The sequence below is a fragment of the Eurosta solidaginis genome, chromosome 4 (genome assembly GCF_040869045.1).
Source record: "Eurosta solidaginis isolate ZX-2024a chromosome 4, ASM4086904v1, whole genome shotgun sequence".
NCBI lineage: Eukaryota > Metazoa > Arthropoda > Insecta > Diptera > Tephritidae > Eurosta > Eurosta solidaginis.
This window is the reverse complement of record NC_090322.1, coordinates 254,017,136-254,040,153: the sequence shown is the minus strand read 5'-3', so window position 1 is coordinate 254,040,153 and position 23,018 is coordinate 254,017,136. Positions and strand designations below refer to the sequence as shown.

Sequence of the window (23,018 nt, the reverse complement as noted above, 5' to 3'; positions counted from 1 at the left end):
AGAATGTTTGTACGATATTGGTATCAAACGAAAGGTGTTACTGATCATTTTAAGAGGGAGTGGGCATTAGGTCTATAGGTGGACGCCTTTTCGAGATATCGCCATTAGGGTGGGCCAGGGGTGACTCTAGAATGTGTTTGTACGATATGGATATCAAATTAAAGGTATTAATGAGGGTTTTAAAAGCGAGTGGCCCTTAGATGTATATGTGAAGGCGTTCTCGCGATATCGACCAAAATGTGGACCAGGTGATCCAGAAAATCATGTGTCGGGTACTGCTAATTTATTTATATATGCAATACCACTAACAGTATTCCTGCCAATATTCCAAGGGCTGTTGATTTCGCCTTGTAGAACTTTTTCATTTTCTTCAACTTAATATGGTAGGTGTCACACCCATTTTACAAAGTTTTTTCCAAAGTTATATTTTGCGTCAATAAACCAATCCAGTTACCATGTTTCATCCCTTTTTTCGTATTTGGTATAGAATTATGGCATTTTTTTCATTTTTCGTAATTTTCGATATCGATAAAGTGGGCGTGGTTATGGTCAGATTTCGGCCATTTTTTATACCAAGATAAAGTGAGCTCAGATAAGTACGTGGGCTAAGTTTAGTAAATATATATCGGTTTTTGCTCAAGTTATTGTGTTAACGGCCGAGCGAAAGGACAGACGGTGGACTGTGTATAAAAACTGGGCGTGGCTTCCACCGATTTCGCCCATTTTCACAGAGAAACGTCATAGAATCTATGCCCCTACCAAATTTGAGAAGGATTGGTAAATTTTTGTTCGACTTATGGCATTAAAAGTATTCTAGACAAACTAAATGAAAATGGGCGGAGCCACGCCCATTTTGAAATTTTCTTTTATTTTTGTATTTTGTTGCATCATATCATTACTGGAGTTGAATTTTGACTTAATTTACGTATATACAGTAAAGATATAAAATTTTTTGTTAAAATTTGAATTAAAAAAAAAATTTTTTTTTAAAGTGGGCGTGTTCTTCATTCAATTTTGCTAATTTTTATTTAGCACTTATATAGTAATAGTAGTAACGTTCCTGCCAAATTTCATCATGATATCTTCAACGACTGCCAAATTACAGCTTGTAAAACTTTTAAATTACCTTCTTGTAAAAGTGGGCGGTGCCACGCCCATTGTCCAAAATCTTACTAATTTTCTATTCTGTGTCATAGCGTCAACCTATCTACCAAGTTTCATCGCTTTAACCGCCTTTGGCAATGAATTATCGCATTTTTTCGGTTTTTCGAAATTTTCGATATCGAAAAAGTGGGCGTGTTTATAGTCCGATATCGTTCGTTTTAAATAGCGATCTGAGATGAGTACTCAGGAAGCTACATACCAAATTTCATTGGTATTTTTTCGATACTGATGATTTTGATATATGGAAGTCTATATCTATCTCGATTCCTTTATACCTGTACAACCAACCGTTATCCAATCAAAGTTAATATACTCTGTGAGCTCTGCTCAACTGAGTATAAAAAATGCTCAATGCTACATACCATACAATAGTGAGACTTGCAAATACTATACAATTAAAGTTCTAAATTTAAATTTAAAAATTATAATATACCTAAAACTTAAACAACTGGATTAAGACCCTTTACTCAAATCTTAAATTTGCGTTCATAAATTAAGTTAAAAAGTCCGATTGCTTAGCTTTAGTTATAAGGCTGGTGCTTCACTTCAGCTGTTGTTGTTTTGTAAAGTCGAAATGTTTCAAAAGAAAATTATGATACGGCTAATACTGTATATATTAAAGGGTGCATATTAACTTAGTTTTCAATAATTAGTAGCGACAGCCCTGATCGGTTCAGTCACCCCAGTCACCATTTCGACTTCATAAATTCGCTATAACTGTAGCATAAAACATAAAAGCTTTAGATATTTGTACATCCTTCCTTTTTACAAATATCCAATACAAATTACAAATATACATAAATTTCATTACGCCACTGCGGCGTAAAACCAAACCGGTATACAGAGTAAAATCAAATTGGAATAACGTAAAATAGTATATACAAATGTACATCGTAAGAGTGGGTTAGAGTATTTGTTTTAGTGAGAAAAACAAAACACAAAAGAATGTGATATTTATTTTCAACAGCTTAAGAGAGAGAAACAATATCTTCGCTCACGACACTCTCACCAGGCGCCTGCTCCCAGCGGCGAAAGTATGCATTACGTAATCCAATACTTCTCCAACACTTCGAATTCAGTATGCAATACAGAATCAATTACAATCAATATTACTTTTCCATAAGCATGACCGCTTTGTGGACAGAACTGATTACTTACATCATTACTGGTAATGGAGCAAGTAAACGATATCCGAACAATCTTCGCAATATTATTACTCTAAGGCATACTTTTCTGAAATTGTAATCGGCATTGTAGAGAGGTCACCCACATAATGATATACGATTTCTAAAGGGTAAAGAACCTTGTAATTCAGCCACTATACCAATTCGCGTACTTCTAATCGAAGTGGTAAAGTATAGTGAACACATTGCACATTACATTTATGCAATTGTAATCGGCATTGTAGAGAGGTCACCCACATAACGATACACAAATCTGAAGTGGTAAGTGCTCTTGGAACAGAATCACTGTACAACTTAGTGTACAATTCAAAGGCAGGATAACAGCAAAGTAAATTATGTATTTTCATTTATACCATTTGTAAAATGTTTATTTTTATTTCATTTCATCTATTAATAAATGCATTAGTAAAATAAGAAAAGTAATTATTTTTTAGTACAACAATAGTAATTTAACACAAATTAAGGAACATTATTATTATTTATTAAATTATTATTTTAGAAATTATTAAATTTATATGAAATATTTCAATAAAAAATCTTCAAAAAACTTAAGTAGCATCCACAAACCTAACCTATATATATACTTATAATTGATAAAAAAACTGAAATATTATTTGGGAAAAAAAAAAACGTCAAAAGGATAAAAAACAAACTAAAATACGAAGTCCATGTTTTTCTTATAAGTATATTTTTGGTGACTTCTTATTTACTAACGGCACTTTCAATATTTTCCTTGTTCCTTCTGCGTTTTGAATGCTTGTCGTATAGTTTGTTTATATATGCGCTCATTGGTGCCATCAACTTTTAAAGCATCTGTAAATTAAACAAAAATTAGGACTTGATTTGCATATATATATACCTTGCCAGAAAAAGTATCCGTACATAGTAAGAAGGAATTTAAATGTCTGAGAAACTCAAATCCTTCGAATGTTGAACCATTGATTTTGTTTATAAATTATTTATTATTCATCAACTAACTAAAAAATAAAATTTATTTAAATTTAATTAATGTCACAAATTTTTTATAAAAATTAAAAAAAAGAAGCTTCCGTGGAACTACATAGAAAAAGTATCCGTACATAACAAACGTTGCTTAAACTATGCATGTTTTTGATAAAATATTGTCGATTTAGTAAATAGTAGGGTAGCCATTGCGCCTTAGGACTTCCGCAAGTCGTTTTGGCATGGAATGAACTAGCTTGGATGTATCTTCTGTAGTTATTTTGTTCCATTCATCCAAAATAACAGTTTTCAGGATTTCCTTGGAAGTTATATTGTGCTGTCGGATTCTACGCTCCAATAAATCGCACAAATGCTGTATAGGGTTAAGGTCTGTGGATTGTGGAGGCGTACACAACTGATTTTTTATATTGTAAAGTAACCATAGCTTTACATTGTTTGCTGCGTGCTTCGGATCATTATCCTGCTGAAACCAAAAGTCCTCTCCTAGTTCTAGTTTTAGTCTGCTTTCTTTCAAATTAGATTTTAGAATATTTAAATAACCATACTGATCCATAGTCGACTCAATAAAAACCAAATTTCCTACTCCTCTTGCCGACATACATCTCCAGACCATGACACCACCTCCCCCATGTTTCAGCGTTGGGACGAGATTACATTTTTGGAATGCAGTACCGATTTTTCGCCAAATAAGCTTCCCTCCTTTAACTCCAAAGATGCAAAATTTGCTCTCGTCTAAAAATAAGACACGTTCCGAAAACTCATTTGGTTTATTTATGAACTCATTCGCAAAGGCCATCCGTTTTTTTTCTGTTGACTTCCGATATGAATGGTTTACGTCGCGCTACACGGGCCCACATCCCATTCTTCTTTATGAATTTGCGAACGGTGTCTTCATGAATACTCTTACCAAAATCAGCTTTGAAGTTTCCACTTATTTGGGAAGCAGTTATTCTGGGATTACTTTTTACAGCTTTTAAAATAAATTTCTTCTCGCGATCCGTCAGTTTGCTTGGGCGCCCAGAGCGTGACTTAGATACAAGTGGTCCCATTGATATCGAAAATTTCGAAAAATCGAAAGAGTGCGATAATTCATTACCAAATACGGATTAAGCGATGAGACTTGGTAGGTGAGTTGAACTTATTTATTTATTCATTTATTTATTTATTTAATTATTTAAAGTCAACTAACAAGAGTGGTCGACTAACAAAATACAAAGGAAAGTAACATAAAAAAAAGATAGCGTAAAAATATATACAAGTATAGAATTAAAAATGGAATAAATTAAAAATTTACAATTTCTTTTAACATTGAACAAGAACTAAAATTAAACTATCATTACAAATTAAACAAATAAACTTTAAGATATCAGTTGAGACTGAAAAGTATACCATTGCGTAAGGCAACAAACGAACATTCGATACTGATGCAATTATACAAGTCGTTATAGTACGAGCACAAAACACGTATAGGATCATTTTTGCCAAAATTTCTACGACACAGGGGTAAATGGAAGGGCACGTAGTGTCTGGACGTCCTAGCAGGAACTGCAAAGCTCAATCGACTTAGCAGCTCAGAGGAGTCAACCTCACCTAGAATTAGCTTATGCAGGAACATTACCCCGAGTAATATTCTACGATTTTCCAGAGTTGGCAAATTAATGAGAAGAAGTCTACTTCTATAAGACGGAAGATGAAGATTTGAGTCCCAGTTAAAGGCCCGTAGAGCAAAAATTAAAAATTGTTTCTGCACAGACTCAATACGCTTTATATGAGTAATATATAATAGACACCAAACACACGAGCAATACTCAAGTATTGGGCGGACCAGCGAAGTGTAGAGGACTTTGGTCAGATACAGATCCTTGAACTCCTTAGCCCAGCGTTTCACATAACCAAGGGTACCCATTGCTTCATTAATAATAGCTGAAATATGTGAGTTGAAGCTCAGTTTCGAGTCAAACAGAACCCCTAAATCGTTAATCGAAGACATACGCTCCATAAGAGTGCCATAAAGTGCATAAGACGACTGGACAGGCTTCACGCGATGAAATGTCATGAACTTACATTTGGAACAGTTTAGAACTAATGCATTTATTGTACACCAGCGTTGAAATGAGTCCAAATCAACCTGAAGTAGATTTGAGCAAGTTAACTCCGAAGGCAAGCATGTATACCAAATTTTTACATCATCGGCATACATTAGAGCTCGTGAATGATTCAAAATCTGTGGCAGATCATTTATAAAAAGAGTAAAAAGCAATGGGCCTAAATGACTGCCCTGAGGTACACCAGAGGTAACATGAATTGATTTTGAAATAATATTTTTATAAAGCACCTTTTGGGTTCTATTAGAAAGATAGCTTGAGAGCCATGAAGTCAGACTCTTCGGAAAGCCCAGTAAATCAAGCTTCAGAATCAGAAGTTCGTGATTCACTGAATCAAAAGCTTTACTAAAATCCGTATAAATCACATCAGTTTGCTTGCAAGCCAAAAAACCATCCCGAACTAAAGAGGTAAACTCAAGTAGGTTTGTGGTGGTTGACCTACATCTCACAAACCCATGCTGAAAGGGTGATAATATGGAAGTACACGAATGTTGAAGCTGACAGGTAATTATTCGTTCAAATGTTTTAGGAATGGCTGAAAGCTTAGCAATTCCCCTATAATTCTCAATATTAGATCTACTACCCTTCTTGTGCAGAGGTATGATAAATGACTGTTTCCAAATTTATGGAAATGACGCCGATTGCAAAGATAAATTGAACAATTTTACGATCGGTTCTGTTAAGTTCACAGCACAGAACTTAAGCATACAGCCAGGAATACCATCGGGCCCTGGAGAAAAAATCGGTTTCAGAGCTAAAAAACTCTGAAGTACAGTGGCACTATCAATGACTGGATTGAGAATACAGTTAGAACTAACTATCTCGAACGGATAACTACCGGTTTGGGTACAGGTTGACGAATAGGTCGATTTGAAAAAGTCTGCGAATAAGTCGGCAATATCATGGTCAAGGCTAGCATTCTCGCCACCCAAAGACAAAGATGATGGAAATCCCGAAGATCTGCGCTTTGAATTAACAAACCCGTAAAATTTTTTAGGATTGTTAAAAAACTCAATTTTGCATCTTGTTAAATACGACTTGTAGCAGTTTTGATTCAGGCGTTGGAAATTGGAACGGGTAACTAAATATTTAGAAAAATCTTCAGAAGAACCAGATCTTTTAAAACGCTTATAGAGCCTCGATTTAATATTGTTCAGGTTAGCAAGTTGCCTCGAGAACCAAGGTGGTTTACTACTCTTAGCCTTAACAAAATGAACCGGAACGCAACGATTAATAAAGTCACTTAGGTAACTATAAAAAATAGACGTGGCAACCTCAACATCAGTACAAGCATAAAGGTCAGACCAATCGTGGGAAGCTAACAGTTGATTAAGCAAATCAAAGTTAGCCTTTTTAAAACATCTCGAACGAGAACGACATAACACTTCCATGAAATTAATCGTAGGCAGTAAATTGTCCAGTGTAACCTCAAGTGTAGGGTGCAAGGGATCTTCAGGCAGGGATAAGGCAGGGCTTCGACTGAGACCAGTACCTATTGAACTATCACCAAAAACTAAATCTAACAACTTATTTTTAGAGTTCACCACGTTATTAATCTGAACTAGCGGCAATTCCATAAGCGAACCAATGAAATCATGCTGAGTAACAGGAGTCAAAAAGTTTGAATCATCGTTGCCAATCCAACTAACGTATAGTAAATTAAAGTCCCCAAGAACCACTAGGCGATCGTTATCACGCAAACGAGAATGTAGGCTGTGGATAACTGCTTTATGGCAATCATAAACGTACATATCTGACCGAGGCGGTATGTAGGAACAAGAAATATATAAAAAAAATTCGGGAAAAAGAGCTTTACAGCTATGAATTCAATGTCAAGCGCGTCCTCAAAGCTCAACAATTCAGTAGAAATACTGGACAATATAGCTATCAGGACACCGCCTGCTCTCGATTGACGATCACACCGAAAAACAACGTAGTCATTTGAAAATAACTCTGAATTTAAATTATCAGGTTTTAGCCAAGTCTCTGTGAAAGCAATCACTTCCGCAGTAAAAGTAAAACTGTTAAGGTAAAATGCATTTAATTTAGAACGTAAACCACGAACATTCTGATAGTGAATGGTTACTTTTGAATCGTATTTGCAGGGCTGGTAATCAAGTTTTCTGAAACTATACGTGCGCGAGGCTCAACCTTCGACTTTGCGGTGTACAAATGTACCACCGAATGTATAGGCCAAAAAGATTTGTCAAGAACCATATCAAAATATACATCTGGAACTGATATTTTAAATGAAGAAAAATCCCTCACATACTTAAAAACAAATTTATGTGCACTAATGTTAATAGAACATGTACTATTAATCTTAGCTAAGATATAATTAACGACATCAGACTCCGTCAGAGATGGATGCAATCTTGATACGAAAATTGCCCGTCGGGGCGGCACGGCAGTAACCAACCTAGGACCAGCCGGATCTAAATTAGTATCACCCAAATTTCCAGCAATATCAACAATGTTATCGTCATTCGTTACAGCGTCATTACCATTTAAAGTACGCGCAGTGTTGCTATCATTTACAATATTTTGGTTATTAACAGCATGAGAAGAGGCAGTGTTCATAGAAATGTTAGCGCCGGCATTAGCAGTGTTAGTAGCGCAAGGCACTTCGGCAGAGCTAACAGCATCATTGAAATTGCTTGGACTTGACGCAGAATAGAAAACTAGTAAAATTTTGGGCGTCCACCTATAGAACTAAAGCCCACTCCCTTTTAAAATACTCATTAACACCTTTTATTTGATACCCATATCGTACAAACAAATTCTAGAGTCACCCCTGGTCCACCTTTATGGCGATATCTTGAAAAGGCGTGCACATATAGAACTAAGGCCCACGTCCTCTTAAAATACTCATTAACACCTTTCATTTGATACCCATATAGTACGAACAAATTCTAGAGTCACCCCTGTTCCACCTTTATGGCGATATCTCGAAAAGGCGTCCACATATAGAACTAAGGCCCACGTCCTCTTAAAGTACTCATTAACACCTTTCATTTGATACCCATATAGTACAAACAAATTCTAGAGTCACCCCTGGTCCACCTTTATGGCGATATCTCGAAAAGGCGTCCACATATAGAACTAAGGCCCACGCCCTCTTAAAATACTCATTAACACCTTTCATTTGATACACATGTCATACAAATACATTCCAGGGTTACCCTAGGCTCTTTTTACAACATGGTGATTTTCCCTTCAAACGTTTGCCATGGTCGTCATCAATAGAGAGTGTATTTATCCGAGGCTTGTTGTTATATTTCATTGGAGTATGGTTTTACGTGGCGGGTCCCAAGCCCAGCGCACAACCCGCTCAGCGGGGGTGAAAATATTACTTGGCACGTTTATATAGCGAGCCGCTTTCTCCAAGACAGACACCCGCTTGCAGCCGCACCTAGAGGTGTACAGACGCTGCCGATGAAATCTCACCCGGCTAGCCCTTAAACCGATTATGTCAGAGTGGCCTAGCCAGGTTGTCGCCTTCTCACATTAGCTCACCGCTAAACGGGTGTTTAGCGGCTACCCAGAGGATACTTGGCCGCAAGCGACCGGCAGTAGTGAGCTGCTTGAACCGCATGCAAAAGAATCGCTCTGGCCATTCCCAGGTGAATGGCGGTCAGAAACTTTCCCCACTTTCGTGGACTTCTACACACGGCCCCACGCAGACATCAACATAGTCCAGCGAATTAAAACGCAGCGGCTGCGCTGGCTAGGCCATGTTATGCAAATGAAAGATGATGCTCCGGCCAAGAAAGTGTTTCTATCGGAACCCGCCTATGGAAGCAGAGGTAGAGGGCGGCCCCCACTCCGTTGGAAGGACCAGGTGGAAAACGATTTAAACTCCCTTGGTGTGACCAATTGGCGCCGGTTGGCGGAGCGAAGGAGCGACTGGCGCGCCTTGTTGGACGGCCATAACCGTTTAGACGGCTAAGCGCCAATTAAGTAAGTAAGTAAGATTTTCCCTTACTTTGTCTCCACAGCTCTCAACTGGGTATGTAATGTTCGGTTACACCCTTACTTGTTTAAATAAAGATTTTTGTATTTGAATTGAAAAGAAAAAGAGAAATAATATATTTAAGCTCAAGACTTATTATAGTTAAAGTAGTTTAAACTATGTAACGGGTTTAAGAAATGCAAATTTTCACAGTTGATGTACTCGGAGTTAAGGAATTTTTGATTTTTAAATGAATTAAGGGAACTTAATATGGAACTGTAAATACTTACGCTATTTCCTGAGGTAAGGTGGACCACATCCGGAGATACTCTCTTTTTCCGACTTTCAGATGACAATGCTGTACATTTTGCTTGTTCTCGCCTTAAATTTTGTAGCTACTCGTTTCTTCTTCTTGGTTTTATCCCTAACAAAAGGGTAAATTAGGGACCCTCATAATAAGTATTTGTAATAGTTATTGGTAGAAAGAATGTCAAGAATCCCCCCAAAGCCGACTGATTGCTAGTTTTGTAAAAGCTTCCCGCCCGACATGAACTTTCCCAAACAAACCTCGCTCGTTAACGAAGGAGACAACTCATTACAGAGATAAAGCAAATGCCTAAATTACTTATCTCTAAGAAATAAAATAATTAAAAAAAATAAAAATTTTAAGATAAACATTTTTATTAAAAACAATACTTACATTAAGTAATAATAATACTAAAAGCTAGAAAATAATTAGGTAGGTCCAAGGTACTAGTTATCACAGTCCTCATCAATTTAGGGCGTTGATCAGACAATTAAATAAAAGCGTTGGGCGCGTGAAATTTCTAAAAATGTGAGGCGTAGCATAACCTGATTAAGGTTCACTTGGTCTTATATATGACTATCTATAGAAATTTGACGCGTTCAACGCTTTTGTTTAATTGTCTGATCAACGCCAACACGTACCTAGGACCTACCTAATTATTTTCTAGCTTTTAGTATTATTCTTACTTCATGTAAGTATTGTTTTCAATAAAATCGTTTAACTAAACAATTTTTTTTTAATTATTTTATTTTCAAGTTTTTAGTCTTTATTTAATTCCCTATTATTTCTCATTCTATTTAGTTCATTTAGTGACTCATTGTTACAAGGACTCTTTACTGACAATTTGTTACAATCTAGGTCCTGAACACATAATCCTTCCAAAGACTCTACTGGACTCGGCGCTACGTATGCTTGTCCCTCCTCGAACTCCAAAATATTTTGATGTCACTTCTACCGGACTGTATGGAATATTTGTTCCAAGCGGGATTTATTTTTCATATGTCGCTCTCTATTCATGTATGTATTATGTGTTCCAAATATGAGCCAAATCGGACCACAAATACGATTTTTTGAAATATTTCGATCTATGCGTCACCTATTGGAGTTTTTTTTTCATATTATTGCATGGTCATCGGGTTCTTAACTATATTCCAAGTTTCAAGCTTGTAGCTTATCGCGGAGTTAATTAAATTTTAATTACAAAATTCATTTGCTGATGAAACCTATCGCCACGTTCGTCACTTTCGTCGCCAAGATTTGCCGGAAAAAAGCTCAAATGTGGGTGCAGAAAGTGAATTTTTAAAGACATCTTTATGCCTGGAAAGAAAATATTAGTTAGGTAAACAAGTTATAGAATTTTGGGAAATTAATTTTAATAAGCCTTTAATATTTACCCATTTTCGCATAATTATTATCTGCTCGTAGTTAGGGCTTTTGTGTCTACCGAGAAAAGAAGCAACGACCTTTTCAAAGTATTCCCACGCTGCTGCCTCAACTGATGAGAGTAGTCCTTTGAATTGATTATTGTTGATAAACTTTTTTATTTGTGGTCCAACAAAAATACCTACCTGGCTTGAGAAATATCTGGAAAATTGTTTTCAAATAGTCGAATGCTTCGCCTTCTTTTCCAAAGCTTTAACAAATTTTTTAATGGGACCGAGCTTGATGTGTAAGTGTGGAAGTATGATTTTCTCTTTCTTGACAAGAGGGGTGTATTTGATTTTATCGACACCAACGGTAAACTCGACTCTTTCCGGCCAATCCTTTCAGACTTAGTGGTCCTTACGAGCTCGGCTATCCCACTTGCAGAGGAAGCAGCTTTGTAGACCGCATAGCATTGCAACGACTTTGAGATCCGAACATATTTTCCAATCATGCTCTTCATATTTGATAAATTTTAGTAGTTTTTGCGTTTCCTCGTAGGTTTCCTTTGTATTTACTTCATGTACGATCGGGATAGAAGGCTTTTTGTTACCAATATGCAATAATACAGCCTTCAAACTCAGTTTATTGCCACTCTTTTGAATCATATGTTTGACCAAACTCTTTCAATAAACCAGGAACGTCGTTGCAGTAGCATATACTGTCTTTCTTGGTATAGTCTTTGGAAAATGGTTCGTGACGAGTTCTACAATATATCACCTTAACATCGGATGACACAAATTTAAATTGTTTCATACGAGAAGTGTGAATCTCGGCGTTTTCCTTGGATAGTTCCAAATCTCTTATCCAATCATTAAGTTGTGCTTGTGACAGAACGTTTCTCTCGTTTCCCATGCGAAATTCAGTACAACTTGATTACCCGCACTCAGTTATTACTGTTGACAATGGAACTGGATCCGCAACTGCCGTTGAATGTAGTACTGGTAATGTCACTGTAGGTACGCTGGCATAGGTTACTCTTCTTGATCTTCCAACGCCAAGTACTTTTGTTTGACAAATATAACACTCTATTGAATGGCAAGTAGGTTCTCTCCATATTATTGGTGTATCAAATTTTATTTGTTGTCCTGATTCCGACTGAATCAATTCTACTCGATACGATGTACACAAAGTGTTCCGTGTCCATGGTTTTTCAGCATTTTTAGGCTCAATGCCAAAATACTTGGAGTAAAAAGTTTTGATATGATCTGAGAACACTTGTCGTCGCCTTATGATAGTATATTGGCCACACATGAAACAGAACATATCTGGATCGTTATTACACTCAAATTCTTGCGTCCTTTTACTAATTTTATTTTTTTTTAATAAATCACGGTTTTGAAATTTGACTTATGAACTGACATATCTCCGGCGAGCCTTGCAGATGTTATGAAGTTTCAAGGGCCATTAACTCATATTTATACTCGGAACAAGAATGAAATTGAAAAAATCAAATCTTACCTAGACAGAAAGGTTCCTTTTTATACGAAGCCAGGAAAAGAAAATACCACCTGCTTTAGATGTAGGCTTTAAAAATTTTCTGTCTTATAATTTTGAAAATCTACCTGAATACTTACCCATAAGTGACGGAAATACATGTTTATAACTACATGCCTACAGCAGGTTTCGAACCCAACCACTCTTCCTTTCGATGCAACCACTCTACCTACTATAAAACAATTCGAGTATTAAAAGTACTATTTGATTTATTTAAAGAAAAAGTATTATCATTGTTATGGTGTTATTCGTTTATCCGGATAATATCCATTTGCACTTTATACCTTTAATATATGTATGTATAAATACATTGAAGTTGCGCAACCTAATTTTGCATCGATTTTCTTCGATGATAGCTTATCTTTTTTCTAATTAAACAGAGCTTTTACGTAAAAAAAAATATCTGGAAAAACAGTTGTGGTTTTGGAATGCTGCCTCGCAAAGGGTAATTTTTTTCATATTTTTTCATAAAAAAAAAACAAAAATCTGAAATGATAAGCTAATACCTCAAAAACTATCTGGTTGAGCAAAAAACAATCTATGATGCATTTATAGCAAGGTTTATCGTATTTTCGATTCTGTAAACTTTTTTGCAATTGCTTGACTCGTTCGTGAGATATACGTAATTAAAGGGAGTCATCTTTTTGGTTTTTTTTTCGAATAACGGTAAATTGCAAATATCTCAAAAACGGTACCATAGAATCAAAAATGCACTGAATTTTCGAAAACGGGGGGGGGGGGGGGGCGGGGCGGGTGATTTTACATACGAATTTCATAACGGCGTTTCTGGTAAAGAGAAAAAGTTGAAATTCGTGATTTTACCAGTTTTTCTTAAACCACAACATCCAGTTGTGCATACTATGTTAGCAAATAGTTGATCAATTCACGTGATTACTGCTCCAGTTGCGTTTGCTACCACATTCTATTTTGAGGGCATATGTGTGGCAACGGTGACAGCAATGTCAGAATAGAGGTGAAATCGAAGCATGTAAGTACGCCAGAGTGCCCACGGTTTATAGGTGTACAAGCACGTTGATTGTATTCTCGTACAAACGTCAACCGAATACAAAATCCCAAAATTTCAGCTCACTCAACGGCACCAATACGTCATTTTCCAGAAGCTGGAAGTAGCTCGTCCATGAAAAAGATGCCAATCCAAACCGGAAACTGAACATTTAAAAAAGAAAAAATAGTAAGCTATACTCGTGTGACAGAATGAACCAACAAGGAGCTTGAACCTGAGACCAAAACTAATGGCCTACACAGTCGTATGTTGGTAAGCAACAGACAAGCAATACAATTTAAAAAGGCTGATAAAGATGCAACGGTCAGCCCGCGCGGAAGTAACTGGAGTGCTAAGATCATGTCCGACTGGCGTGCTTAATATAATCCTGGGACAATTACAGCTAAACTATCCCACTTTTGTGACTGCAATATTAAGACTAAAGGAGTTGGAACTGGAACTGAACTGGAGTCAGGACGGCCATAGGGGTATTATGAGTTATGTTGTGACACAAAATTAGACTACCGAGTCCGAAACATCAATTGTGCTTGAGTGAGAGTTATAATCTTAGCATAGTTTGAAATGGGCTATGCAGTGTTACAGAAGAATGGGTTTAAACAGCCTCCTAGGTAGATCTGGGAAATAAATGTTTAGAATCATTAATTACAAGGTGGCTACAGTGGCCACTTGGCGAACACGCGGAACGAATTGGTATCCCCTCAATAGGGGCTACGAAGTTCCACCCTCACACTAATCTGCGCGTGAATAAAATTCCTGGGCCAAACAACATCAAACTTTATAGAAACAAGTTTTTCTAAGCGGGGTCGTCCCCCTACAGGGATTTGGCAGACACTTCGAGTGTATTTGTGCCAAGCTTCTCTGTGAAAACTCTTCTGCCTTACAGAAGCCGTTCGGGGTCGACGTAAAATATATAGGCACCGTCCCGTCATTTTGTAGAAAATTTAAAACACAGCACGCCGCAAATTGGAAGAGAAGCTCGTCCTTAAATCTCTTGTGAGGTTATCGCGTCTTGTATTTAATTATTTTTTCAATGCCAGGTCGTTAGCGTAGGCCATCACTTAACAGTCATTAAACGGTAAAAAATTTTATTTTTTTTTTAAACCCGGCAAAGGTTACTCCTGATTTCAAGCTTTTTATACTCAGTTGAGCAGAGCTCACAGAGTATATTAACTTTGACTGGATAACGGTTGGTTGTACAGGTATAAAGGAATCGAGATAGATATACACTTCCATATATCAAAATCAGCAGTATCGAACAAAAATTTGATTGAGCCATGACCGTCCGTTCGTCCGTCCGTCCGTCTGTCCGTTAACACGATAACTTGAGTAAATTTTGAGGTATATTGACGAAATTTGGTATGTAGGTTCCTGGGTACTCATCTCAGATCGCTATTTAAAATGAACGATATCGGACTATAACCACGCCCACTTTTTCGATATCGAAAATTTTGAAAAACCCAAAAAGTGCGATAATTCAGTACCAAAGACAGATAAAGCGATGAAACTTGGTAGGTGAGTTGAACTTATGACGCAGAATAGAAAATTAGTAAAATTTTGGACAATGGGCGTGGCACCGCACACTTTTAAAAGAAGGTCATTTCGAAGTTTTGCAAGCTGTACTTTGTCAGTCGTTAAAGATATCATGATGAAATTTGGCAGAAACGTTACTCCTATTACTATATATATGCTTAATAAACAAAATCGGAGAACGACCACGCCCACTTAAAAAAAAAATTTTTTTAAAGTTAAATTTTAACAAAAAATTTTATATCTTTACAGTATATAAGTTAATTATGTCAACATTCAAATCCAGTAATGATATGGTGCAACAAAATACAAAAATAAAAGAAAATTTCAAAATGGGCGTGGCTCCGCTCTTTTTCATTTAATTTGTCTAGGATACTTATAATACCATAAGTCGAACAAAAATGTACCAATCCTTGTGAAATTTGGCAGGGGCTTAGATTCTAGGACGATAATTATTTTCTGTGAAAAAGCGCGAAATCGGTTCAAGCCACGCCCAGTTTGTATACACAGTTGGCCGTCTGTCCTTCCGCTCGGCCGTTAACACGATACATTAATCGATATATCTTTACTAAACTCAGTCCACGTACTTATCTGAACTCACTTCATGTTGGTATAAAAAATGGCCGAAATCCGGCTATGACCACGCCCACTTTTCCGATATCGAAAATTACGAAAAATGAAAAAAATGTCATAATTCTGTACCAAATACGAAAAAAGGGATGAAACATGGTAATTGGATTGGTTTATTGACGCAAAATTTAACTTTAGAAAAAAACTTTGTAAAATGGGTGCGACACCTACCATATTAAGTAGAATAAAATGAAAAAGTTCTGCAGGGCGAAATCAAAAGCCCTAGGAATCTCGGCAGGAATACTGTCCGTGGTATTACATATATAAATAAATTAGCGGTACCCGATAGGTGATGTTCTAGGTCACCCTGGTCCACATTTTGGTCGATATCTCGAAAACGCCTTCACATATACAACTAAGGGCCACTCCCTTTTAAAATTATCATTAACACATTTCATTTGATACCCACATCGTACAAACCAATTCTAGAGTCAGGCCTGGTCCACCTTTATGGCGATATCCCTAAATGGCGTCCATCTATAGAACTATGACCCACTCCCTTTTAAAATACTCTTTAATACCTTCCATTTGATACCTATGTCATACAAACACATTCCAGGGTTACCCTAGGTTCATTTTCCTACATGGTGATTTTCCCTTATTTTGTCTCCATAGCTCTCAACTGAGTATGTAATGTTCGGTTACATCCGAACTTAGCCTTCCTTACTTGTTATTGATAAATTTTGGAATGAATACGAACTAGTCAGACGACAACGCTAAAATGTGATATAATCAACTTTGGTACAAAAAAACAGATAATATAAAAAGAAACAAATATCGATTTCGGAATTATTATAAAGACCGCCTCTAAACTTAAAAAGTCACTAAAGCTTTTCATGATCGGGTGGGTAGCAGTAAAGTTATTCACGAAAATAAAGCCTTCTCGTCTGACCAGACGCCAAAATCTATCGAAGGGTTTATTTGTCTAGAATACTTTCAATGCCATAAGTCGAACATAAATTTACCAATCCTTGTGGAATTTAGTAAGGGCACAGCTTCTATGACGATAACTGTTTTCTATGAAAATTGGCGAAATTGTTTGAAGCCACGCCCAGTTTTTATACACAGTCTGCCGTCTTTCCTTCCGCTCGGCCGTTAACACGATAAATTGCGCAAAAATTGATATGTCTTTACTAAACTTAGTGCACGTACTTATCTGAACTTACTTTATCTAGGTATTAAAAATAGGCGGAATCCGACTATGACCGCGCCCACTTTTTCGATATCGAAAATTTCGAAAAATTAAAAAAATGCCTAAATTCTATACCAAATACGAAAAAAGGGATGAAATATGGTGACTGAATTGGAATTTTGACGGACAATATAACTTTAGAACAAACTTTGTAAATGGGTATGACACCTACCATATTAATTAGAAGAAAAAGTTCTACAGGGCGAAATCAAAAGGCTTTGGAATCATGGCGTGGTATTACCTGCATATATAAATAAATTAGCGGTACCCGACAGATGATGTTCTGGGTCACCCTGGTCCACATTTTGGTCGATATCTCGAAAACGCCTTACATATACAACTAAGGGTCACTCCCTTTTAAAACCCTCTTTAATACCTTTAATTTGATACCCATATCGTACAAACACATTCTAGAGTCACCCCTGGTCCACCTTTATGGCGATATCTCAAAAAGGCGTCCACATATAGAACTAAGGATGGAGGATAGAGCCGTGTGCAGAAGTCCACGAAAGTGGGGAAAGCTTCTGGCCGCCATTCACCTGGGAATGGTCAGGGTGATTCTTTTGCATGCGGTTCAAGCAGATCACTACTGCCGTTCCCTTGCGCCCAGGTATCCTCTGGGTAGCCGCTAAACATTCGTATAGTGGTGAGCTAATGTGAGAAGGCGACAACCCGGCAAGGCCACTCTGACTTAATCGGTTTAAGGGCTAGCTGGTGGATATTTGATCAGCAGCGTCTGTCAACCACGAGGTGCGGCTGCAAGCGGGCGTCTGTCTTGGATCAAGCGGCTCGTTATATAAACATGCAGATAATATTTTCACCCCCGCTGAGCAGGTTGTGCGCTGTGCTTGAGACCCTCCACGTCAAACCACACTCCAATGAAAAACAACAACAAGCCTCGGATAAAAATACAACCACACTTTATTGATGATGATCATGGCAAACGTTTGAAGGACAATGAATTGAGGGCGTGCACCTGGAACGTCCGCTCCCTGAATGGGATTGGTCCAGATGCCCGGCTGGTTGATGTCTTCGTCAAAGCAAAATCTGTCATCACCGCCATCCAAGAAATGCGTTGGACGAAGCAAGGAAGAAAGAGGATGAAGCGCAGTTTCGGCGTCGGATTCGTGGGGGGAGATAGACTTTGTCGCCAAGTATTGGCGTTCACGCCTGTGGACGAACGTCTCGTCGCTATCCGAATAAAAGCAAAATTGTTTAATATATTGTAACGAATTTAGTGAAATTCCGCTTATTCCAAATCTTCTGCTAACGTGCGAATAGCTAAACTGTTGAATAAATAACTCCAATATTCAATAATGCAAAAATGGTCTTTATTAGACTACTTTGAAAGTACTTCACAATAACACTTAACATCACAACCAATAGCGTGCTTAAATAAAACTGATGACTGACTACTCAGCTTGTGCTGCTTTTATACGCTCTGTTTTCTCGTTCTTCCATTTTAGTGCGCCCTGTCTTGAAACTACCCTTACATTCTTTATGGGAAATTATTTCCTTCGTTTTAGTGCGTCCATTTGGGTTTGTCAACGCCAATGTTTCTCTCACAGGTATCTTTGATTTTGCTTTGTTTGGCCCATTTGGTCCATCAACTTTTGCCCGATCTTCTTCTTTTGACTTTGGTGGTCTTTGTCGAATCGCTTCTACCAGCACTCGCTTACTGCTGAACCCTTTCTCCAAACTGAAGTTGAGTTGTACATCCTGGTTCTTGTAGCGCATATTCCTTCTTTGCATGTCGATCCTGATGTCATGGTCAACTAAGAAGTGCACCCCCAATATGACTTCATCAACGATCTCCGCCACAACGAATTTGTGAAGAACCATGACCTTTCCAATTAAGACTTCACATATCACTTCTCCCTGGACTTGGTTATACTCGCCTTGCTTCAGGTAATGGCTTTACTCTCCTATTAACCAAATCAGATCGAATTAAGGAATTAGATGCGCCCGTATCTAGAGTCAGTACACGCACCTTGCCATCCACATTTCCTCTGACGGCAAGACTGCTCGATTTTCTTCCAATTTGGGAGATAGATATTACAGGACATTCAATAGCTGAGGCAAGTTTTCGATCTTTACATCTGACTAGCTCTTGCGTATCTTCTCCAGCTTTGCGTTTACGACTAGCCAAGTTGGAACTACTAGGACCGGTGCTGCAATGACGTGCAATGTGACCTGGGTTACCGCACTTGAAACATTTTATAACTCCGGCATTTTTCTGTGGTGATCCCTTCAGTGCTTCCAAAATTGTGTCTACCTAATCTGGCCTTTCCACTTCCACACGGCGTGCTTTGAAAGCTGGCTTACACAGAAGCGAAGCTGTTTCCTGAATCAGATAATGTGATACCGTTTCTGTGAATGTAGGTTTTGGGTTTGCGTATGTCGCTTGCTTCGTTTTAATTTCCCGTATTCCAGTAATAAAGCTCTGGATTTTTACCCTTTCGGTGTATTCCATGGGTGCGTATGCATTCGCTAAATGTGCCAGCCTTTCAACATCCAACGCAGACTCTTGTGAGGCCAGGCCTTTGGAAGCGGTTCAGCAACTCCATTTGGTATATCTGTCTCCTATGCTCGATTCCGTATCACCTATTTAGTGCGCCCGTCAATGCTTCATAACTGTTCCGTTCGTACTCTGGGATGGTCGGTAAGATCTCAGCAGCTGGTCCTTTTAAAGCCACGAACAATGCAGCAACTTTATCTTCAGCATTCCAGTTGTTCACTGTTGCGATCTTCTCAAACTGAAGCTTAAATATGTGGAAAGGAATAGAGCCGTCAAAAGATGGAGTTTTTACCTTCGTATTGCTTGCTGAAACAGCTGGGCGATTAAGTTGCAACTCCTGTATACGACCTCTCAAAGCATCCACCTCGGCCTCCATTTTTTCTTCAAACTGCGCTGCGAGATGTACTGTTAGTGTCTCCTGTTCTTTCAGTTGTGTTTCCATTTTTGATGTAATCTGTGTCGACATTTCTAAAATACGCGTTTCTTGTGCTTCAATCTTGGATGTTATGCGATTCTCCTGCGATTCCAGTTGAGATGCCATATATGTCTTCTGTTCTTCCAGTTGAGATGCTATATTTGTCTTTTGTTCTTCCAGTTGAGATGACACTGTCGATGTTTGAGCAGATATTGCAGCCAAAATCGTGTTCCAGTCTGTGCCCGTAACTGTCTGCGATGTTTTGTTTTTCTCTTCAGTTTTTGTTCTTGTCTCGTCCCCGTCAGGATGAAAGACATCATCGTCCACAGTAATTCCTTCCGACTCTAGTACCTCTCGTAGCCGTGCTCGAAGTTCGGTCTTATTGCCGGTTGTATTCAATCCACGGTTTTCCAACTCCTTTTTCAGTTGCTGAATCCTTAATTCACTTAACTTTGCCATGTTCAAGTTGTATTCGAAATCTTCGAAATTTATTCAACAATTTCTCTTCTGATACCAATTGTAACGAATTTAGTATAATTCCGCTTATTCCAAATCTTCTGCTAACGTTCGAATCGCTAAACTGTTGAATAAATAACTCCAATATTATATAATGCAAAAATGGTATTTATTAGACTACTTTGAAAGTACTTCAAAATAACACTTAACAACCAATAGCGTGCTTAAATCAAACTGTTCACTGACTGCTCAGCTTGTGCTGCTTTTATGCTCTCTGTTTTCTCGTTCATCCATTTCTCCCAAGGTCTAGTAACTTCATACATTTCATGCTTGGTTACGAGCCATATATGTACATGTATATTTGTAGTTCATAGACTCTCGCATAGCCATATGCGTGTGGATATGTGACTACTACTTCGGCTGATGGTGAGTATCTCTCTGCGGCCTTGTATGTATATGTGTAAATGATGATTAATGTGTTTATGTAGCTTGCTTTAATGTTACTTTGGACTAGGAAGGTATTGAAAAGTAAAGTCCTCTCTCGGCAAACGAAAATCATACTCTACAAGTCACTTATCGTACCAGTCCTGCTATATGGTGCAGAAGCTTGGACCATGACAACATCAGACGAAGCGGCTCTGGGAGTGTTCGGGAGAAAAGTTCTTCGAAAGATTTATGGACCTCTAAACGTTGGCGATGGCGAGTACCGAAGAAGATTTAACGATGATCTGTACGAGCCATACGCAGACATCAACATAGTCCAGCGAATTAAAACGCAGCGGCTGCGTTGGCTAGGCCATGTTATGCGAATGCAAGATGACGCTCCGGCCAAGAAAGTGTTTCTATCGGAATCCGCCTATGGAAGCAGAGGTAAAGGGCGGCCCGACTCCGTTGGAAAGACCAGGTGGAAAACAATTTAAACTCCCTTGGTGTAACCAATTGGCGCCGGTTAGCAGAGAGAACCGTTTAAACGGTTAATCGCCAATTAAGTAAGTAAGTATCTAACACCTTTTGTTTGATACCCATATCTAGAGTCACCCCTGGTCCACCTTTACGGCGATATCTGGAAAAGACGTCCACCTATAGAACTAAGGCCCACTCTCTTTTAAAATACTCTTTAATACCTTTGATTTGATACCCATTTCATACAAAAACATTCCCGGGTTACTCTAGGTTCATTTTCAACATGTAATTTCCCCATATTTGACAAAGGATGAAGGAAAATGTTCCAAAAAATTTCACCCTTGGTCTACAATTTGGTCGATATTTCCCAAACGTATTTGATATCGAATTAAATACCATTTATAAACCATCTACGAAACCCTACGAAACCAACGGAGCTATAATTATTATGTATCCATGAAAAAGACAATTTTGTCTCCGAAGCCCTCAGCTGATGTTACACCCGAACTTAGCCTTCCTTACTTGTTTTGTATGCCTTCTAACTGCGCAACATGGTCACATGCATTCGTATCTACATATTTACATGAGTATCTTAAAATTATTATATGAAAATGTTTAAAGAATTGCAGCCAATTTTTGTGCTTTGTGATGTCTTGAGACAATGTAGCACCACTTACAACCTGCAGCAAGAAAAACTGTATTAACAGCCCTGCAGTGAAAAGCAAAAGTAGTCAGCAAACATCCTAGTTCATTGACTATAATTTTGTGGTGTTATTCATACTAGTTAGTATTTGAATAATTTATTCGACTAGAATTTCGTCTGTTGGACTCGAGAAAATGCGCGAGTGCTTTCTGTAGTCAATTTGCAATGCAAACTATAGTTGACAATGCTAGATATCGTCCAAATCAACGTGCACACAAACACAAGCATGACGAGTCCCACCTGACCGTTACCTCAACAGAGGCTAAAGAAGCCATTGAAAAAGCCAAGCCTTCCATATCAATAGTCCCAGACGGAAAACCTATGCCGATGCCAAAACACATTGGCCATGAAGGCATCAGCAGCCTAGCACATGTTTTCTACTTGTCGTTAAAAGCCATTCCATAATGACGGAGAATGGCAAGGATAAAACCCACTACCAAAGACCGGAAACCCAGCCAGTATATACCGATATTATCCCTTTAGTCAGTAACGAAAACGTTTAAATCCGTTATGATTCCCTATAATAAACGAAATTCTTCGGTTATCCCGCCATCAGCATGACTTCCGTAAAGTGCATATCACTACCACCGTTCTGAACTCCATTAACACTCATCATAGGACGGTGCTAGTGCAGCTTTGCCTGTTTTGACACAGTCAACCACGACTGGCTCGTTCCTTCTCCGTTAGATAAATATATAATTTATTGAGGATTGCACTGCGACCATTGGTCTATTGTGCCCTCACCTCCTTCACAGCACCTCTTCCAACCCGACTTCCTTGATGAACCCTAGCAGTTCTCTTGGCTTAAGGGATTTAATGTGGGAATGTTGTGGCCATGGTGAGCCCATACACTTAGCCCTGCGTCTTGGGATTGCGTCACATTCCAAGAGGATATGGTCCGCCGTCTCCGCTGATCGATCAAAAAATCGGCATGTATTATTCCGTTACTTTTTAGTTTTTATATATATTTACGTATTTTTATTAAAATTTTATTTATTTATTTATTTTACAAAGCATAATGTATTAAAGTAATAAATTTTAAAGTAATATGTGTAT

General features: G+C 38.0%; 1 long non-coding RNA gene across 1 annotated transcript in view; it reads right to left on the bottom strand.

Annotated features, from left to right (window-relative positions):
* LOC137251341 (uncharacterized) overlaps positions 1-23,018 on the bottom strand; it is a 383,967-nt gene that overhangs the window by 42,750 nt on the left and 318,199 nt on the right. The window lies entirely within an intron of this gene.